The sequence below is a fragment of the Felis catus genome, chromosome B4, assembly GCF_018350175.1.
Source record: "Felis catus isolate Fca126 chromosome B4, F.catus_Fca126_mat1.0, whole genome shotgun sequence".
NCBI classification, from domain to species: Eukaryota; Metazoa; Chordata; class Mammalia; order Carnivora; family Felidae; genus Felis; species Felis catus.
In genome coordinates this window covers 135,098,323-135,110,768 of record NC_058374.1, presented here as the reverse complement: position 1 = coordinate 135,110,768, position 12,446 = coordinate 135,098,323, and the positions used below count along the sequence as shown (strand labels likewise).

Here is a 12,446-nt window from a genome sequence, read left to right as displayed (position 1 = left end):
TGGACTTCGGTATTTCCTTTCCCTGGGTCAGTTAGGCTCTGGTTAATTAGTTTCTCTTGAGGTCAGTCCATGTTAAGAAAAACATAATGCTTTGGGTTGCTTTTGATACAGCTAATTTTCTATTCTCCCTGCTGGCAGCACACAAGGATTTTTCTTCACTCTTTACCGTAAGGGACCTGGAGGGCTCCTGGAGGTAAAACTCACAAAGATGTCAGGCTCCTCCTAAAACTAGGCCCTCCTGAAAATTTTAACTCTCAAGTTTGTCTACACAGAGCCTCCAGCAATTCATCAATTACTGTTAAGTCTTCCCACCCAGGTACTGGCTCCATCACTGGGGTTCCTTACCTGAGCTTTTGCTTTTGGTAAGTTGTGACTATTTGTGTCCACCTGTCTCTCCAATTGCTTTTGGTAAGTTGTGACTATTTGTGTCCATCTGTCTCTCCAATTTTGCAGGTGGCCCTCTGCCCTAGGACTTCCATTTTCTGATGGAACTAAGAAGATGTGTGGTTTGTTCAGCTTTTTTTGTTGTTGTTGTGAGGATGGGAGTGTTGACTTCCAAGCCTCTTCCATGCTAGACCAGAAAACCTTTGTCTCCTATTTAAGAATCAATCTATGAAGTGGATTTTCAGGCAAGAAAATTTGCACAAGGGCACAACTGGTCTCCTTACTAAGACTAGACCACATGCCCAGACCAAAGGCTTTCCCAGTTGGGGCATCCTGTTCTCCACGAAGCCTACAGGACAACCTTAGGCTGAACGGAACCTCTCATCTAAACCCCGTGCAAACCTCTATCATTGCACTTTTGTCAGGAATTAAGAGTGTCTTTCGTATTCACCATCAGGTAAAAGCCAAGGGTCTAATGCCAGCCATAGGTTCAAGGGAGAACCCAAGCTTGAGTAGAAATATTTCTAAAATAGTTCTCAAATTGAGATACATCAAGGCCCACACAGAGGAAAGTAAGACCATCAGAACAAGCTTAGAGATCCAGACAACCTCCCCAGGAGGACCACACAGAGGGTAGAGTACTTATCTGCTGCTGTCCTGTATTTTCGGGGTGGGTGGGGTCCAGGACAGGGTGGACAATGGCAAAGCATAATAAAACTATCTATCGCCGGAGCAGTCTTAGTGCGCTTCAAGATCAGGACGTGTCAGATTCCTCTGAACACAGGGCTGGCATAAAGCAGCCTCAATAAGCATGTGGCCTGGACTGATCCTTAGAAAGCCCAGAACCCAATATTGGGCAGCACAACAAACAAGGGGTCAGCCCACAGCGCTTACATCATTCTATCCCTGTCCCCTTTCCATGGAGAGTCAGAGAGCAGGCTCCCCAGCTTAGGCAAGTACTCCATCAAGGGGATTCAGAGATATCTTCACTAAGATGATCTATCTGTCTTGGAACCAGACAATGTACTGCTGAAGCAGGACAAGCGCAGAGCCCAGCCAGGAAGCTGAGAAGTCTAGGTATGTCCAAGCTGCCTACTGGGGTGGTACCAAGGCCCCAGCGCCAGGCAGTGCATATCTCAGATGCCCTCAGAAACAGAGAGACCAAGGGCGTGCCACAGGTATTGCGACAGCAAGCAGACTTTAATCGAGGGTGTAAAGCCAGGGTGACCCCAGCCTCTTCGGTTACACTAGCTTCTCCTTTCTCCTCAGGACATAGGCAGGAAGGACGCCTGTTTTCTACCGAAAACCTAGAAATCAGTCTCCATCCCCAAGCTGTGTGACGTGGACGGATTCGGATCTCTCTCACTCTGGTTGGCTGTTTTCAAGCATTTTCCTTCCTTGAGAACAGGAGTCTTCTCAGCCACCTTGGAATTAAGCTGCCTTTACACTCTTCCACAGAGATCAGAATGGCCAGCTCCCTGACCTCTTTTACCCTTCAAATCTTCACTCGGACATTACCTACTTGACAAGGCTCTGCTACAGTCTTCTCCCTCTGCCAACCCCCCGGCATTCCCAATCTCCTGCACTTTGTTCTGTATGTTTTCGTAACTCTTATCAAGTTCTCTGTTTTTGCTTTTTCTGCAGTTTGTGTATGATATGCCTAGTTACATCACATAACCTATATATTGACTGTAACTTAATATCACTAGAATGTGATCTCCATAAGAGCAGGGACTTTTGTGTGGTCACTGATATCCCAAGTGCACAGAAATAGGACACAAACGGCATTCAGTAAATGAGTGTATGTCGATGAGGAGCAAAACCTAGGCTTATCTCCTGCCCCGTCACTTCTTAGCCCGCTGTGTGCCTTAGGCAGTTTGTTTCCCTCTCTGCCCCAGTTTCTTGATCTATGAGATTGGGGTCCATGCACTCACCTTGCTGGATTATGCCTGTGAAATGCCTGACAGGGTGCTTGGCACGAGCATATGGTTAACAAATGGGCTGGCCCAGTGATGTAATTACTGCCCCTCTCAAACTCTTCACTTTCCGTGTTATAAGGACCCTTTGCTCAGGGGCATCACTAAGGCAGCTGATGTAATGAGGGGTTTGTGATGAGGGCACAAGGCCAAGAAAAACTCAAAGGTCCCAGGATTCCCTCTTTCCTGTACCAGCTTAGCTGACTTGAGGGCAGCTAGCCTCAGGCCCTCCAACCCCCACCCCCAGTTACATGGCAGCAAAGGCTCTGGAACCAATCTTCTGGTCCTGTGAGAAATCTGAGCCCTCTTTGACCTACTATACCATATCTGACACAGTTGATTTTCTAAGCCCTCTGACCACTAGGGATCAAGCCCACAACAAGAATGGGACTCAGAGCTCACCAGAACCTCACAGATGTGCAGACAGGATCAGGCCACCACATGCACAGGAAACGCTTCCGACTGCCTGGCACCTGTGGGATGAAAAGACGATGCTAGGGAGTGGGTTCCTCCGTCAGAGGTTAGGGTCGCAGGCTCTGGAATCAGCCTGAGTTCATGGCCTGCCTCCACCACTCAGTAATTGTGGATTCTGTGGTTTCCTAAGGTCTCCAAGCTTTAGTATGCTTAGCTGTAAAATGAAGGCATTAAAAGTGCCCACTTGACTGGATTGCTATGGAGACTAAGTGAGATATGTTCATAAAGTACCTTAGCACATTGCCTAGCACCCAGCTTTAGTAATGATGTTTATTCACTTTCAAAGGCCTTTAAACACCAGGTGAGTTCTATGGAACCGCCTTGCCAGTGGTGGCTTTGGCCAGTAGGAACCATGTAAACCATGGCTGTGAGCTAGGTAGAGGTGAAACATAACCATGCCTTCAGGACTGTTCAACTCAACCAGCCAGAGAAGGGGCAGCTTCCTCTAAAATCTGAAATGCGAATCCTCTCTAACAGCCTGCCAAACGAAACTTATTCTGCAAATTATAATCTTCAACTTGTGGCCAGAACTTGGTGGTGTATATATGTGTTATAAGTGTATATCATAAATCAAGAAACAATGTATTCACATCTTTATTCCCTCAACAAAGTTCACTAGACACATGCTCTGTGCAGTGCTTTCTGCTAGGTGTCCTGCAATGGGATACAGTCTCTGTTCCCAAGGAGCTCACAGGCCATGGGGGAGATGGGCACACAAACAATCTCAATAGGTTTGGCACAGTTTTTCACCAGAAACAATACAAGCTCAGTAGAAGGGCAATTACTCTGGAAGGGGAGGTGAAAAAAAGCTTCTCAAAAGAAAGAACTTCTGGGCTATTTTGAAAGATGACTAAAACACAGTGAAGAGGAAGGCATAGAGGCAGAGGCCATGCCCAGTTCAGCGTCTGCATTTTGTTCTGCTCAGCTGGATCACATAGCCGGAGAGGTCACTGGAAGGGCCAGACCACGCAGGTCCTTAAATACTAAGGAGCATAATGTGATCCATGTATACAGTAAACCAGGACTTTGGACTTAATCCTGAAGGTTGCAAGGAACCACTGCACAATTTATAAGCAACGTAGAACCTAGCATATTAATTTATCCTTCACGTTTAAAATGAGAAACACACAGTACACAGGCCTGTAGCACAAAATCGAAAGATCCAAAAGGGTTTAGACTGGGAAAAATTCATCCTCTCTCTCAATCCTTTCCCCCAGCCATGCAGCTCCCTCGCCCTGAGACAACTCCTGCTAACGGGGTCCCGTGGAGACGAGGCTCAATCACTCTGGCATGTGCGGAAGATGGTGGCAAAGTAAACATGCTGCTTTGTGGCTTTTTTTTTTCCATTTATTATCTTTTGGAGCTTAATCCCTATTAATACATTTCCAGTTACCACATTTTTTTAAATTGCCCAGTGAGAGATATTTAGATTGTTTTAGGTTAGCATTTCAGAAGGTGCCCGCCCTCGGGCCGGGACCTAGAGAAGGGAAGAGAATCGTAGGTGGCACAGCCCTCTGCCCTCCCCGTCTTCCTCCTTGGAGGCGGGCACAAGACTGGAGGCGGTCAGCTGTCCTGACCGTCCTGGCCAACACACTAGGGATATCAGGGTTGGCAGACTAGAAGGTATGAGGAGCTGAGCCTCGAATGATGTGGTTGAGTTGCAGCACCTATCTGGGTCTGCCCGCCTCCTGAAATTTTGTTATGTGAGGAAAATTAGCTCCTATTTATTTAAAACAGTGTAGTTGCTTTACCTGTAGCTGACTGCACTCCGAATTGAGAGAGGAGTTTCCTTCCCTCTTCCCTTTCCTTTTTTAATCCTGCTTTTCAGAGATTCCACATAGAGGGGAACCCAATGAGGAAGGCCAGGGACCTAGTTTTATAACTGTATTAATCATATCTTTTATTTTCCGTATTCTGATACTAGGACATCTGGGGACTTGCAACCCCTAAAGGGACTGGCCCTTTCAGGGTTAGCCAATTTCTTTCTTCTTTTTTAAAAATTTTTAATTAAAAAAAAATGTTTTTAATGTTTATTTACTTTTGAGAGAGAGAGAGAGAGAGAGAGAGAGAGAGCAGGGGAGGGGCAGAGAGAGAGAGAGAGACTCAGAATCTGAAGCAGGCTCCGGGCTGTCAGCACAGAGCCCGACATGGGGCTTGAACTCCCAAACCTTGAGATCTCGACCTGAGCTGAAGTCGACCCTTAACCGACTGAGCCACCCAGGCACCCCTGGGCTAGCCAACTTCTAAAGATGGTAAGCAACCTGCCAGTGAATGTGTCTTTCAAAAGGAGACCAACCATTCTGGGGCCATTCCCCCAACCACCTCTCTCTCTCTCTCTTTTTTTTTTTTTTTTTGATACACGGATTGCTCCTTTATCTGTTTGTTTGATTCAAGTTTTTATTTAAATTCTAGTTAGTCAACATATAGTGTTATATTGGTTTCAAAAGTAGAATTTAGTGATTCATCACTTACATATAACACCCAGTGCTCATCATAATAAGTGCCCTCCTTAATGCCCATCACTCATCTAGCCCATCCCCCACCGACCTCCCTCCATCAACCCTCCATTTCTTCTCTATAGTAAGAGTCTCTTATGGCTTACTTTCTTCTCTTTTTTTCTTCCTTCCCATATGTTCATCTGTTTTGTTTCTTAAATTCCACATGAGTGAAATCATATGGTATTTGTCTTTCTCTGACTGACTTATTTCACTTAGCATAATACATTCCTGCTCCAACCACCTCTTTTATCAGGCTCCACCTGCTCTAATCACCCCCAAGCCAGGTACTAAACAACCAGGGACAGCCTCTATGCCCCCAAGCCCACTGACATTATTCAAACTATGCAATCCTAAACCTGCTTACCCTGCCTCACCTGTTCCTTCCCATGGAGACCACAATAAAGGCTGTGACAGTTTTCCCCTTGTCCCTGGTGCTTCCCTGTGTGGCCCTCATGGCGTGGCACGCCCTTGCCTTCAGATCTATAAGTATATGATCTTTTCGATGGCAGCTGTCTCCTGATTGGTTGGCCTTACCATACCTGAACAGTAATAAAACCTATATTAAAACCAGGAACTCTTTTCCCCGGATCCTCCGGAAGAGTGGCAGAGTGAGGCAATTACCAACAACGAGTTCCTTTCTTGCCCTAAAGCTCTAAACAGTAAGTTCTTAGAAAACAGGGACTATATTTGAAACAACTCTGTCTCCTCTCTACAGCACTAGAAGTAATGCCTCACATCAAATAATGGCCCAATAATGGTCCTCGGAGAACTCACAGTTCCGGGCAAAGACAGACATATAAACCAGCAATGAAAATTCCTCTGTAAATGCTCTCTAATGGAGTCGTGCACAAAATAGAGTGGGACAAAGGAAGAAATAACATCTGACTTTGGTTGGGAAATTCAGGAAGGTTTCAAAGAGCATCTGGGTTGGGACTCAGCAGATGACTAGGACTCGGCCAGGAGGCCAAAAGGAGAACAGTATTGCAGTAGGGAGAGGGGTAAATAGAAAGCATTCCAGACACAGACATGATGAAGGAGGAGAGCAAGATGCATTCTGGTAACTCGTCTCCAAGATGACCGTTACCTCTTTCTGAGATGGAGGATAAAACTGTCCTTGTTTTTTGTCACAACTCAAAAATCTAGCTCCAGGGGCCTCAGCTATGGCACTCAAAGATTTGTCAAATGAGTACTTAGAACCTAAATGGAATTTAAGAACTATGTTCAATATTAGTAATTATTTATTAATACCCAGTCCAATTAATACTGTCTTATGTTTAATTTAAAAAAAGCCGATTACTAAATATTACACAAGTTTTTAAATATTAACTATTAAATACATATCGAGACTAATCAAACTGCTGGTCAAATCTCTCCCTTAGACAGAATCCCTTCTTCTGGAGTCATTTGGGGACCTTCAAAAACAAGTTTATTCTCGGGGCGCCTGGGTGGCGCAGTCGGTTAAGCGTCCAACTTCAGCCAGGTCACGATCTTGCGGTCCGTGAGTTCGAGCCCCGCGTCAGGCTCTGGGCTGATGGCTCAGAGCCTGGAGCCTGTTTCCGATTCTGTGTCTCCCTCTCTCTCTGCCCCTCCCCCGTTCCTGTTCTGTCTCTCTCTGTCTCAAAAATAAAAAAATAAAAAAAACCGTTAAAAAATTTTTTTAAAAAATAAAAAAAAAAACAAGTTTATTCTCTAAGAGTCCATGGTTGAGTGTGCTACACCAACTCCCCTCTCCTAAAGGTGCTCCAGGTAAAGGTTGGGATGGTTGCCACATGTTTTACTTTCTACTAGATGCCTAGGTAACCTGTACAGTGTGAATTTGAATTGGGTGTTTCCATTCTATACATAGTCACACATACAGAGTTTCAAGCAAGCAACCCAGCAGTGGGCAAGGAAAATCAAGTCAACACGAAGGCAAAGGCTCTCTAGTATCCTCTGTGGAAACCCAGATCCTGAGATTGGGATTAGGATGGTTGCTCAAGAAGTAGAGGGGATGGAGGCAGGAGAGTCTGAGAGGTTGGGGAAGGAACTGGCGGTCCTCTCAAGGAGTAGGCATTGGGGTCCTGCTCCCCAGTGCTCAGGGGTGTGGAGTTGGATCTCTGACAGCCAGCTTCCAGGCCCCACCTAAGATTCTGGGGGCATAAGGAAGCAACCCAGCTATCAGACTTGATGTGACTGCCTGGACAGGGCAGTAGCTGTTTCAGAAGTAATCTGATGCCTAGAAGGGCCTTCTTGGCATCTTGATGCCACATAAGATCTGGATAACTTTGCATAATCTTGGGAGTTTGGAGGAGCCCACCAGCAAGGCAGATGGTGGGGGGGGGGGTGTCTGGATAACAGAATTAAAAGAAAACAAAGACATGCAGTATTTCCTGCATATATTAATCTATAGGTTGAAAAATCCCACCAACTACACATTTTTCCCTTGATTCCTCAGGACAGTCAAGCCTGAAGTTTCTGCAGGCTGGCAAGCATCCACCTACTTAGGAAAAAGAGTATTTGGGTGCTTGATTTATGGGTCCACTATCAGTCCAGAGATAAAAGGTCTTCTTCCTTTCCCTTCCTATTCCTAATAGGAAATGAGGAGGCAAAATACAGAAAGCAAGAGCAGCTTCTGTATTGCAGCTGGGGAAGAGACAGGAAGAAGATGAATCCACCAGCTCAGGGATGAATCAGGAAGGAAGCATCCAAAATGTCAATGGGGACCCGAATGACCCAGCATTAGTGCTTTCAGCACATAACAGGCTTAGCTGAACTCTCGCTGGATTTGTCCTAAGCAGAGCAAAACCGGATCCCTGTGAGTACACAGGACCCAAAGCTCTCCTTATAGGATGTGCTTGTTATAGAAGGAATCTGACTCTCCGCATCAGGCAGTGGGAGCTAAGAGTAGGTGTGCCATACAGCCCCCAATGGGTCCAAACTGGGGCTCTGCTTGGTCCCACCTCTATACAGTTACCACCTTTGGTTGTATTCCAGCAGCTTGGTGAAACAGGTGAACAAGTTCCCTTTGCAGGGGAGTCCACTTTCAGGAGACTTGGACCTGCTTACCCTTCTAGGTTGTTGGACCTAACTTCAAATCTACCTGGTACATGTACGGCTAGAATGAAGAGCAGAAGAGAAAGTCTACTTGCTACCCTTTTAGAATTCTAATCCCAGAATATGCCTGTTAGACGTCAGTTATTTAGAGAACTATTCCAGCATAAAAGAGGCCTCACTCCTTGCCCCTATTCCCAACTCACCATCACATTCCAGCACGAACCGAAAAGCTGAATGAGGGGAACTTTATTCCTGCTCTGGTTTGGAGAATCCCTCCCTCTTCCTCTCCTTGTCACTTCTGCCCATGTAGAGAGGTTTAGAAGTGAGAAAAGAAGAAACTCTTAAACGAAAAAAAATCCTCATCACTTCCCTCAAAAATTTTTAAGAGAAAGAGATCTGGGGCCTGTGACCCATGTTTAAGATCCATATGGTCTGAGGCACCTGGGTGGCTCAGTTGGTTGAGCATCTGACTCTTGACTTCTGCTCAGGTCATGATCCACATTCGTGGGATTGAGCCCCACGTCTGGCTCTGCACTGACAGTGAAGAACCCGCTTGGGATTCTCTCTCTCCCCCTCTCTCTTTCTACCCCTCCCTCGCAGTCTCTTTCTAAACAAACAAACAAACAAACATTAAAAAAAGATCCATGTAGTCTGAATTCTCTGTTTGGAATCTTTAGAAAAGGGTTATACCTATGTTTTCTCTTTTTACTTCTTCCCTGCATGGTTACCTGGACATACCAGCAGTCCCTGTACTACTGACACTCCAGTGTCCCAGACCCATGACTCTGTGCCAGTAATTTCTAATAGGAATCCGTAGCTACTGTCTATATTATCATGTGCCTTCTTCAAGAAGATCTCCTGTTCTCTACAAACTGGACATGAAGCTCTTTTTCTCGGAAGGGGAAGAAGAATGGTCCTTGACTCGTCTCATTGTTGGGAAGAGTTTTAAGGGCAGCATATCCCACACACTTAACAGTTCATTTTAATTCCAATATCCACTCATTCCACAAAGTGTTTCCCAAAGTTTGTTCCACTAAATAATAGTTTTTCCAAAATGTTTAGTGAATAAAATAGACTAAGGTCAAATAATTTTGAAAAAATATGTGTATTTTGAAAATGTCTCCCTCTTAGAGATTTATGTTTACTAGTATATTCAAGGTGCTGAGAAGTCATGAGGTAAAGAAATCTGTTTACCTGGCTTTTTCAAATATATTTGACTCAATAATCACCTTTTCCACATAAGACCCATTAACATCCACCAACTTCCTTAGGAAAGGCTGTCCTTGACAACATAGGAGCATCTGGCTTCCTAATTGTTACAATGAGGATCAATCAATAACTCTAACCTGTTTCAAGGAAATAATCCAAAATTAAAAAAAAAAAAAAGCTCTATATAAGAGAAGTTAATCACAATGTTGTTTGTAATAGCAAAAACCTGGAAACAACTAAAATATTTTAAATAGGGATTGAGAAAATATGTAATGGTGCAGCCATGTCAGACTATCATGTAGCCACTAACAATATTTATGAATAATTCTTTAAAAAAAATTTTTTTTAACGTTTATTTATTTTTGAGACAGAGAGAGACAGAGCATGAACGGGGGAGGGGCAGAGAGAGAGGGAGACACAGAATCAGAAGCAGGCTCCAGGCTCTGAGCCATCAGCCCAGAGCCCAACGCGGGGCTCGAACTCACGGACCATGAGATCGTGACCTGAGCTGAAGTCGGACGCCCAACCGACTGAACCACCCAGACGCCCCCTTATGAATAATTCTTAAAAACCTATGAAACTCATCTAACTATACATTAAGTATATTCAATTTTTAATATATCAATTATACCTCAAAGCTGTGGGTTTTTTTAATTCTTTTTTTAATGTTTACTTATTTGTGAGAGAGGAAGAGAGACAAAGCATGAGTACGGAAGGGACAAAGAGACAGGGAGACACAGAATCCCAAACAGGCTCCAGGCTCTGAGCTGTCAGCACAGAGCCCGATGGGGGCTCAAACATATGAACCGCGAGATCATGACCTGAGCTGAAGTCAGACACTTAACTGACTGAGCCACCCAGGCCACGGTACTTCAAAGCTGTTTTTAAAAAAAGCTGGGGCACCTGGGTGGTTCAGTCAGTTAAGCGTCTGACTTCAGCTCAGGTCATGATCTCGCGGTTCATATGTTTGAGCCCCCATCGGGCTCTGTGCTGACAGCTCAGAGCCTGGAGCCTGTTTGGGATTCTGTGTCTCCCTGTCTCTCTCTCTCTGCCCCTCCCCAACTCATGCTCTGTTTCTCCTAAAAAATAAACATTAAAAATATTGTTTAATTTAATAAATAAATAAATAAATAAATAAATAAATAAATAAAAGTTATGAAAATGTAAAGTGTCAGGTGAAACACTTGTATATACAACATGTTCTCAACTACACACAAAATATTCATAGAAAAAATATATGATTTAAATGTCTTCTGGGTCTGGTAATATTATACACTAGAGCTTCTAAAACCTTTTGGTATATAGTATCTAAAAACACTTGATATAATATTTTTAAGGCCTCCTTTTAGGCGGCTTGATGAGCCTGTAAGAAAGCAAGGAAAGGCCAATGAAATTAGGAAGTCGGTCAAGGTAGCAGAATAGTGAGTTTTTAAGAGGCTGACAACCTCAGAATAGTCTAAAGTAGTCTAGAATGATAGTTCTTAGCAGAGAAGGCATTGACCCCCAGGGGGCATTATGAAATAACTGGGGGCATTTTTGGTTATCACAATTAGAGGCCACTGTTGGTATCTGACAGGTGAGGGGTCAAGGATGCTAGACGTCCCGAAAAGTACAGGGCAGTTCCTCACAACAAAGAATCGTCCTACACTCCTTCATGATTTTCAAATGAATCTCTGGCCATCGATGTAGGTGAAACACATGCTTATAATCATTTGAGCCTAGAGCCTAACCCTGCATTACAAGATTTTAATACATGCAGAACTTTTCAGGAATTCAACCACTGTGTAAATCAAGGGAAAACAAAACTTTGTTTTATTTGGAAATTTGTCAAGGATTGTTCATAATTTGGAAAACGACATTGCCAATAGCATTGCCACTATGGTATTCAAGTCACCAATACAACATACATGGATCATTTCTAGTGTTTATGAATTTGGTGAATCTACATACAGGAGGTGAGCACTTGACTTTGTTATGTCTTCTCGTACAGTGGAATTTGAACATTTATATATTAAAATACTTAAAATTTTACTACAAACTAGTTTTATATTATTTCTTTATATCACATTTATGGCATAATTTATTGATTTTGGTTGAAATGGTATGGAATCATATGCAGTTGTCTACAAATTTCATTCTGATGATCTAAAGGAGACATTACAAATTATTTGTTATGGGAGGGGCATGTGGGTGGTTCAGTCCATTGAGCGTCCAGCTCTTGGTTTCAGCTCAGGTCATGATCTCACAGTTCATGAGTTCAAGCCCCATGTCGGACCCCACACGGACAGTGCAGAGCCTGCTTGGAATTCTCTCTCTCCCTCTCTCTCTCTCCCTCTCTCTCTCTCCCTCTCTCTCTCTCCCTCTCTCTCTGCCTTTCCCCTTCTCGCTCTCTCTCGCAAAATAAATAAATAAACTTAAAAAAAACCCAAATTATTTGTTATGGGGGCAGTCTGATGGGATTGAAAATCACTGCAGTATATAATCCCTACAACTTGCTTTTCTTATTTTAACAATGAGACAGAATTTTTGCATATTTAGCTTTAAGGCACCATAGTTTATATAAATACTATTAATGACCACATAGCTTATTTCCAATTTTGTGATGTTAGAAACAATGAATGTAATTAAATCTTCCCACACACATCTTTGTGCACAGGTGCAAGCGTTTCTCAGGAATAGATATTGAGAAGTGAAGCTGCTAAATCAAGAGTAGATATCTTTTACCTTTTAAAAGGCACTGCCAGATCTCTTTCTAAAAATGCATTCAACTTACATTCGCACCAATATTGTATAAAATAACCTTTCCCCACATGTGTTCCTTCCTAACACTTAACTTTTTCTATCTTTTTAATATTTATAAATCTTTGGAGAT

General features: G+C 43.6%; 1 long non-coding RNA gene across 1 annotated transcript; it reads right to left on the bottom strand.

The window, feature by feature from the left end:
- Window positions 1-1,563: 1,563 nt before the first annotated feature.
- On the bottom strand, window positions 1,564-6,874 carry LOC123386756. The gene is made up of 3 exons (XR_006601165.1): window positions 5,707-6,874; window positions 2,763-2,833; window positions 1,564-1,808 (listed from the first exon to the last, which is right to left on the bottom strand). It is a non-coding gene; the product is annotated as an uncharacterized LOC123386756 (long non-coding RNA).
- Between the last annotated feature and the right edge of the window lie 5,572 nt (window positions 6,875-12,446).